The sequence below is a fragment of the Scyliorhinus canicula genome, chromosome 3 (genome assembly GCF_902713615.1).
Source record: "Scyliorhinus canicula chromosome 3, sScyCan1.1, whole genome shotgun sequence".
NCBI lineage: Eukaryota > Metazoa > Chordata > Chondrichthyes > Carcharhiniformes > Scyliorhinidae > Scyliorhinus > Scyliorhinus canicula.
Genome location: NC_052148.1, coordinates 178952531 through 178961309, shown reverse-complemented (window position 1 = coordinate 178961309; position 8779 = coordinate 178952531).

The window sequence follows — 8779 nt, the reverse complement described above, 5'->3', positions numbered from 1 at the left end:
AGTCATTTATTTGATTCAAAATTATTTAAATGGATGAACAACTCTGTTAAAATAATAGACCAGAGAATTTAATGCAAAGCCATTATGTGTTTATACATATGCAACTCACGGCATAATTTCAACATCAAAGTGATTTAGAAACTGGAATAATCACATTGTACTTCTCTCAATCGTTTACTGATACAGAGTTCAATGCATGGCAGTCAGAATATCCATGCAAATGTGGGATAACAGGATCTGCAAATTTTCCAGACGAAATTCAAATCAGGATTATATATTGAGAACAAAGGATATTTGATTAATATCAGTGACAATCAAACTGATCGGGAATTTCTGCCTCTCAGATTCTGTCTTGTATGCCAAACATGCCCCACCCTTCATCTATTCTTCCACAACATCCTAAATGTTGACATAAAATGCACATGGCCCAGTTGGTGAAACCAAAAGGGCAGCATTCAGTTAGCTACAGCTTAAATGCAACCTTGGCAATATATCCTTTTGTAATGCCTGTGACTACTTTGAATAACTAGATTATACATTTCCATGTGATTTACTTACTCATATTTATCATGACATCCTGATATCAGACACAGGTCAGTTGACAGCATAGCTCTGTATTTTAGCTAAATCATTTATAATAATGAGAACTTCAGCAGTATTGGGCAGATCTGAGGATTGGGAGCAGTTTAGAATTCAGCAAAGGAAGACAAAAGGATTGATTAAGAAGGGGGAAATAAAGTACGAGAGTAAGCTTACAGGGAACATAAAAACTGACGCTAAACAAGAAAAAGATTGGTGAAGACAAATGCCTTGCAGTCAGAAACAGGGGAATTTATAATGGGGAACAAAGAAATGGCTGACCAACTAAATACACACTTTAGTTCTGCTTCACAAAGGAGGACACAAATAACTCACCAGAAATGTTGGGAAACATGGGGTTTAGTGAGGGGGAGGAACTGAAGGAAATCAGCATTAGTAGGGAAATGGTTTAGGGAAATTGATGGGATCGAAGGCCGATAAATCCCCAGTGCCTGATAATGGACATCCCAGAAAGAAGTGACCTGAGAAATAATGGATTAATCGGTGGTCAAGTTCCAAGATTCTATAGCCTCTGGAACTGTTCCTACGGATTGGAGAGTAGCTAATGTAACTCCATTATTTAAAAAGGCGGTGGTAGAGAGAAAACAGGGAATTATAGACCAGTCAGCCTGATGTCGGTAGTGGGGAAATACTGGAGTCCATCATAAAAGATTTAATAGCAGAGAACTTAGAAAACAGTGGTTGGATCTGACAGAGCCAGCATGGATTTACGAAAGGGAAATCATACTTGACACATCTACTGGAATTTTTCGAGGATGTAACTTGTTGAGATGAAGCCGGTGGATGTTGTATATTTGGACTTTTAGAAGGTTTTTGACACAGTTCCACAAAAGAGATTAGACTGTAAAATGAAAATGCATGGTATTGGGTTGTGTATTGAGATGGCTAGAAATCTGGTTGGCTGACAGGAAACAATGAGTAGGAATATACAGGTCTTTTTCCAAATGGCAGGCAGTGACTAGTGGGAGACCGCAGGGATCACTGCTATGACCCAAGCTTCACAATATATATTAATGATTTAGATGAGAGAACTAAATGTAAAATCTCCAAATTTGCAGATGACACAAAGTTGGGTGGGAGGGTGAGCTGTGAGGAGGATGCAGAGATCCTTCAGTGTGATTTGGACAAGTTGAGTGAGTGGGCAAATGAATAGGAGATGCAACATAATGTGAATAAATGTGACGTTATCCACTTCAGATGAAAAACAGGAAGACAGATTATCATCCGAATGGCTATAGATTGGGTGAGGGGAACGTGTAACGAGACCTGGGTGTCTTCATACACCAGTCGCTGAAAGTAAGCATGCAGGTGCAGCAGGAGTCAAATGGTATGTTGGTCTTCATTGCGAGAGGGTTTGAGTACAGGAGCAGGGGTGTCTTGCTGCAATTATTCAGGGCCTTGGTGAGGCCACACCTGGAATATTGTGTGAAATTTTACCTGAAGCGGAACTGCGGTGAAAGTTTAGACATAGATCATAGAATTTACAGAGTAGAAAGAGACCATTCTGCCCATCAAGTCTGCACCGGCCTTTGGAAAGGGCACCCTAATTAAGCCCACGCCTCCACTCCATCCCCGTAACCCAGTAACGCCAACTAATCTTTTGGACACTAAGGGGCAATTTAGTTTGGCCAATTCACCTAACCTGCACATCTTTGCACTGTGGGAGGAAACCGGAGCACCCAGAGGAAACCCACGCAGACACGAGGAGAAAGTGCAAATTCCATACAGACAGTCACCCGAGGCCGAAATTGAACCAGGGAGGCTGGAGCTGTGAGGCAGCAGTGCTAACCACTGTGCCACCGTGCCAGACTGATTCCTGGGATGATGGGACTACTTTATGAGGAGAGATTGAGTCGGTTAGGATTATATTTATGGGCTTCAGAAGAATGAGGGGAGTATCTCATAGAAACCTATAAAATCCTAACAGGACTAGACAGGGTAGATGCAGGAAGAATGTTCCTGAAGGTAGGGGAGTCCAGAACCAGGTTATAGGGTGGACCATTTAGGCCTGAGATGGGGGGGGGAGAGAATTTCTTCAGAGAGTGGTGAGCTTGTGGAAATCGCTACCACAGAAAGCAATTGAGGCCAAAATATGTTTGTTTTCAGGAAGGTGTTAGATATAACTCTTGGGGCTAAAGAGATCACAGAATATGGGGGGAAAGCAGGAATAGGTTACTGAGTTGGATGATCAACCATGATTATAATGAATGGTGGAGCAGCTTCATCTAAGGGCCGATAGACCTATTGCTGCTCCTATTTTCTACCTTTCTATGTTTCAAGTGGCCCTGCTGAATGTGGGTTTCCCTCCTGTGTGATTCACGCCCTGTCCCTTTCCATCTGCTAGCAAAATTAGACCTGTTAGCAACAGGAGTGCGACATTCATATCCAGGTCCCATCTGCCATTTTGAAAGGTCTGTGGAGTCTTCTTGACTCTGTGAAAATTTGACCCTTTTCTTATACATGACATCCTCTTCAAAGATGTGAGGAATTCTCCATTTCAGAGACTAAGGGCTGGATTCTCCGATTGCGCAGGATCCGACTGGTGTTCTGACCAAAACGTCGGCGCCGCTCCTGCGCCCATACTCTGCCTGGTGGGGGGCTAGCAGCCACGCCACGTGAAGTTAACTGCCGATACGGGGGCAGAATGGCCGGGTCCGTGGCCGCGCGGTTCAACATGGCGCCGGCCGCGCATGGACCCTGTCTGCCAAAGACTGACCCCCCCGTAACCCCCTTTGCCACCCCCGGACCACCCCACACCAGTTCCCCCAGCCCTTGCTGAAGCCCCCCTGCCAGCGGAATGCCCCCCCCCCCCCCCCGACTGTGGCAGCGCTGGACACGGTCCACAGCCGCCACGCGAGGTCCCCGAAAAGTGTGAGGACACGTCCGACGCTATCGGGGACTTAGCCCATCGGGGGGCGGGCATCGGGGGAGGGCCTCAGGTGATGTCCTGAGGCAGTCCCGGCGGCGTGCGGCGTATCCCTCGTGTACGCCGTTTTTGAGGGGGCGGAGCATCGGAAAAACAGTGGACATTCAGCGGGGTGGGCAGTCAGCGGTGCGCACAGCCACATGGCTACCTTGCAGGCTGCAGCAATGGTGGTCTGCGCCCGTCCACTCTGACCAACGGCTCACTACCAGGCCGTCCCCCGCTACTCCCCCAACCCTGGCAGAAGCCAGTGCTAAAACTGTCAGCACACTATATCGATGTTGGACTCCCTCTCTCTCCCTCAGCAGCCATGGTGACTGTTTCCCAATTTTAAATACCAGAAGTGAACCTCGCTGACGGTAATTCCTCCTGGCAGAGGTGGAGTATCGCGAGACACCCGTAAATTGCTAGGTCGGATCAGCGTTTACTGTACAATTTGCATGCCCACACCGGCGTGTGGTGTAGAACGCAATTGCGCCGCTGGTGAGGCACCAGAGCATGAGGCATTCTATTGGGCGCCCGGTGCCGGCCTCGATTTCTGGCTGACCGACGATTCTCTTCACAATTGCGCTTCGCGATTCCAGCGTCACTGGACAGAGAATGCCACCCAATATAGTTTCAGTTGTAGTTGTTGGCTATAACTGAAGAAGCAATGAAAACAGTCTGTACTATAAAGAAAGATACCTGATTTATCTCAGGTAATCTGTAAGGTGTTGTCATGTAAGTTGAAGGGAAATCCTGAGATAAACTTGTGAGGGTATGCTTTAATCTCTGGTAACTTGGATAAAAGCATAGATTTGACCTCCATACGGCCTTAGTTTTGTAATGTAATTTTAAATGAAGAAAAAATGTCCCAAAGCCATTTGACTACTTCTGAAGTCTCCTTGTTGTAATGTAGGAAACACAGCAGCCTTTTTGCATAAACAGCAATTAATTAAACAGCCAGATCAACTGTTTGTTTAAGTGTTGATTGGGGGACAAGAATTGATGAATTATAGAATCCCTACAGTGCAGAAGGAGGCCATTCAACCCATCGAATCTGCACTGACCCTGTAGAAGAGCACCTAACCCGGCCTGCTTCCCCGTAACCACCTAATCTTTGAACGCCAAGGGACAATTTAAAATCATGGAATCCCTACAGTGCAGAAGACGGCCATTTGGCCCACTTGCTCTGACCCACCTAGCCCAAACCCCCACCCTATCCCCGTAACCCCACCTAACCTTTGGACACGAGGGGCACTTTTATCGTGGCCAATCCACCTAACCTGGACGTCTTTGGACTGTGCGAGGAAACCAGAGTACTCAGAGGAAACTCACGCAGACATGGAGAGAACATGAAAATCCACACAGTCACCCAAAGGCCAGAATTTAACTTGGGTCCCTGGCACTGTGAGACAACAGTGCAAACGACTGTGCCACCATGCCACCCGAGAAGACACTTGGAGAGTTTTTCTTCGAACATTATCATGGGATCTTTTACATCTACCTGAGTCAGCAGATGAAGCTTGGTTTAATGACTCGACTGGCAGTGCAGCACTCCCACAGTGTCAGCTTGGATTAGTGTTTTGTCTCTGGACTGTACACTGTGAACCACAATCTTCTGACTCAAAGATGAGAATACAACCACTGATCGACAGTTGGCACAGCTTAAAATTATAAAGATTAAACGGTCTGTAAACAGCAAGAATGATATCCTATTAAAGATTTTCTAGTACAGTTATGTGCTGGAATATGAAGCTACCTCCTGGAGCACAGTCATTTGAAGTTGAACCAGCTTACATCCTGTCTAAGGACTGAATGTACAATTTCTAGTTTTTTTGATTTACATTGTTTAATTAAAACTTGCAGCCTTGATAATGTCAATTCTATATGTGCGTAAATCTGTTACAAAAACATTTCTGATAAGTGTGTGATGCAAGAAAATTTTTAACAATCTGCAATTTAACCTTGACCAAGTGCTCAGTCCTATCGTCAGAGCTCTTTGACTTGAGGTCACCAGACAATGATGAATCTGATTTGAGATGATTCGACCATGAAATCATCAACAGGTGTTGAACTAGTGGCACATTTTTGAAAACCTAGGACAGGAAGTAGAATATGAATATTGGTATTTGGGACTGATTACAAAATAATAATTTCCTCACAAAATCCAGACAATAGCATAGAATATGGTAGATAAGTCTTGAATCGGAGTTATATGCATATGTATAGGGAGAAAGAGAGAGAGAGAGAGAGTAGAACAGTTTCAGAAAATTGATGAAAGGAGAGACATGTTGCTGAATTTTTTTGTTATGTCCCCATCAGGAAAACTGCAAGAATACCAAATTTCAAACAATCACAACAATTTATATTCCAGGATAAAAGGATGCTGATTGGTTGACAAGTTGAAGCTGATTGGCTGAGGCATTGTCTTGGAGCAAGCTACAGGGAGCTATAGGCTCGCCATGCTTCTGGGTAATTGAAAAAAGGCACAGCACCTGAAAATATTCTTCCTGTTTAAAGGGAACAGGTCCCCGTGTATGAATGTATGCCAAGTCTAGCAAGTGTAAATGAGCCTCATTATGAGCTCCACTGATTTTCTTAAACTGGTTGTTAGTGCAGCTGTTAATGCACTCAGGATTGTTCAACAGGTGCTGCCCAATCGCAGATTCACAACTAACAGTGGATGTTTCATTGTGAGTTTTGCAAGTGCGGACTGGTTGTGTACAGTCTGTACTCTGCCTATTGAGTACAGATCATAGAATCATAGAATTTACAGTGCAGAAAGAGGCCATTTGGCCCATTAAGTCTGCACCGGCCATTGGAAAGAGGACCTTACTTAAGCCCATGCCTATATCCTGTCCCCGGTACCCAGTAACTCCACCTAACCTTTTGGACACTAAGGGGCAATTTAGCATGGCCAAACAATCTTACCTGCACATCTTTGGACTGTGGGAGGAAACTGGAGCACCCGGAGGAAACCCATGCATGCGGGGAGAAAGTGCAACTGCACATTGTCATCTGAGGCCGGAATGGAACCTGGGTCACTGGAGCTGTGAGGCAGTAGTGCTAACCACTGTGCCACCATGCCACCCAATAGCCTACAAAGTCACAGTTTCAGAAAAGGTGGAAGGCCTGATAGAGGATAGGACTACAGAAGGAATAGGCCAAAACAGCAGTAAGCAACATTGCTTAATTGAAGTTTTGGAAGAGGTGACCAGGTGTGTAGATGAGGGCAATGCATATCACATAGTCGACATGGGCTTCAACAAGGCTTGTGATAAGTTCTCACATGGGAGACTGATAGCAAAAGTAAAAACCCATGGAATCCAAGGAAATTTGGCAAATTGGATCCAGATTTGGCTGAGTGGCAGGAAGCAGAGTGTGATGGACGAGGGGAGTTTATCTGAATGGAAGCCTGTGTCCAGTGGGGTCTGTAGGGATCAGTGTTGGGGCCCTTCCTGTTTGTGGTTTATTTAAATGATTTAGACATGAATGTAGGAGGGTTGATCAGTAATGTTTGGAAGATAGAAATTTGGCGGGGCGGTAATTAATGAGGAGGATAGCCTTAGATTACAAGGGGATATAGACAGGCTGATCAGATGGGTTGATCAGTGGCAAATGGAATTCAATCCGGATAAGTGTGAGGTGATCCACTTTGGAAGGACAAACAAGACAAGGGAATCCATGATGAACGGCAGGACCCTGGGACACACCGGAGATCAGAAGGATCTTGGTGTGCACATACACCAACCAGTCCCTTAAGGTAGCAGGGTAGGTGGATAAAGTGGTTAAGAAGGCATATGGTATATTTGCCATTATTAGCTGATGATGTGGAGGTGCCGGCATTGGACTGGGGTGAGCACAGTAAGAAGTCTTACAACACCAGGTTAAAGTCCAACAGGTTTGATTCAAACACGAGCTATCGGAGCGCAGCTCCTTCCTCAGGTGAATTATTAGCTGAGGCATGGAGTTTAAGAGCAAGGAGGTTGTGCAGGAACTGTATAAAATGTTGGTTAGGCCACAGATACAATATTGTGTGCAGTTCCGGAATTCACATTAGAGGAGGGATGTGATAGCACTGGAAAGGTTTCAGAGAAGATTTACCAGGTTGTTGCCTGGGTGGAGACTCTTAGCTACTGAAGAGAGATTGGATGGACTGGGTGGTTTTCCTTGGAGCAGAGGAGACTAAGCGGGGGACATGATTGAGATGTGTAAAATAATGAAGGACAGAGGTAGAGTAGACAGAAAGAAACACTTCCCCTTGGTGGAGGGATCAATATCTAGGGGGCATAGATTTAAGGTAAGGTGCAGAAAGTTTAGATGATGTGAGGAAAAGCTTTTTCACCCAGAGGATGATAGGAGTCTGGAACTCACTGCCTGAAAGGGAGAAGGAGGGCAGAAATCCTCATAACATTTCAGAAGTATTTAGATGTGCACTTGCAATCCCCAGGCAAACAGAGCTATGGGCCAAGTGTTGTAAAATGGGATTAGAATACTTACGTGGTTGTTTTTGACTGGCGCTGACGCGATGGTTTGAAGGGCCTTTTCTGTGACGCAGACCTCTGTGACTCTATGGAAATTATTAAGAAGGATCATCTCAAAATAGAGAATGAAGCTGCAGCTAGCAGTATTTTCTGGGCTGTAGTTGTTGCAACAGCAGCTGTTAAAAGGTTCGACAGACAACTGACATAATGCGGGCAAAGGAAAAAACCAAAATAGCAGAGGGGTGATTTTCAATGGTTTGTTCCCCATTTTTTGTTCGAAGAACAGGGAGGCAATAATTGAAAATGTTGTGAGGGGGGATAATGGGATGGGGGAGGGGATGTTAGTGGGTGCGTACACCATAGTGGCTGCCCCATTGACACCTGTGGCCCAACTGATCCAGTTTTACAGCAGGCCTGTAAATTGTCTAGCTGCCCATTGTCTAGCTGTGCATTGCCTATTTCAGCTGTAAGGTTGCTTAAATATGTGAACTGATTTCTTGCACCAGATGTAGGACCCAGTTGCAGTCTGCAGGTACAAGAGGATGTGTTGCACACCACATATGTTTTTCCCATTTGTGCTCAGTTGTGAAGGGCCTAAGCAAAAAGAGTCCTTAAAGGTCGTCGCCAGGAAGAGACAAACATTTTTTGGGTGAGAGGGCATATTTTTGACTCCACAAAAATATCAAATTGCAGTCCACTGCCAGCCTGTCTTCAATCTCCTCTGGGATCAGTTCCCTTTCTCTAGAAGCCTAAAACCTTGCTCAGTGCAAGGCCATGGCCAGTGACCAAA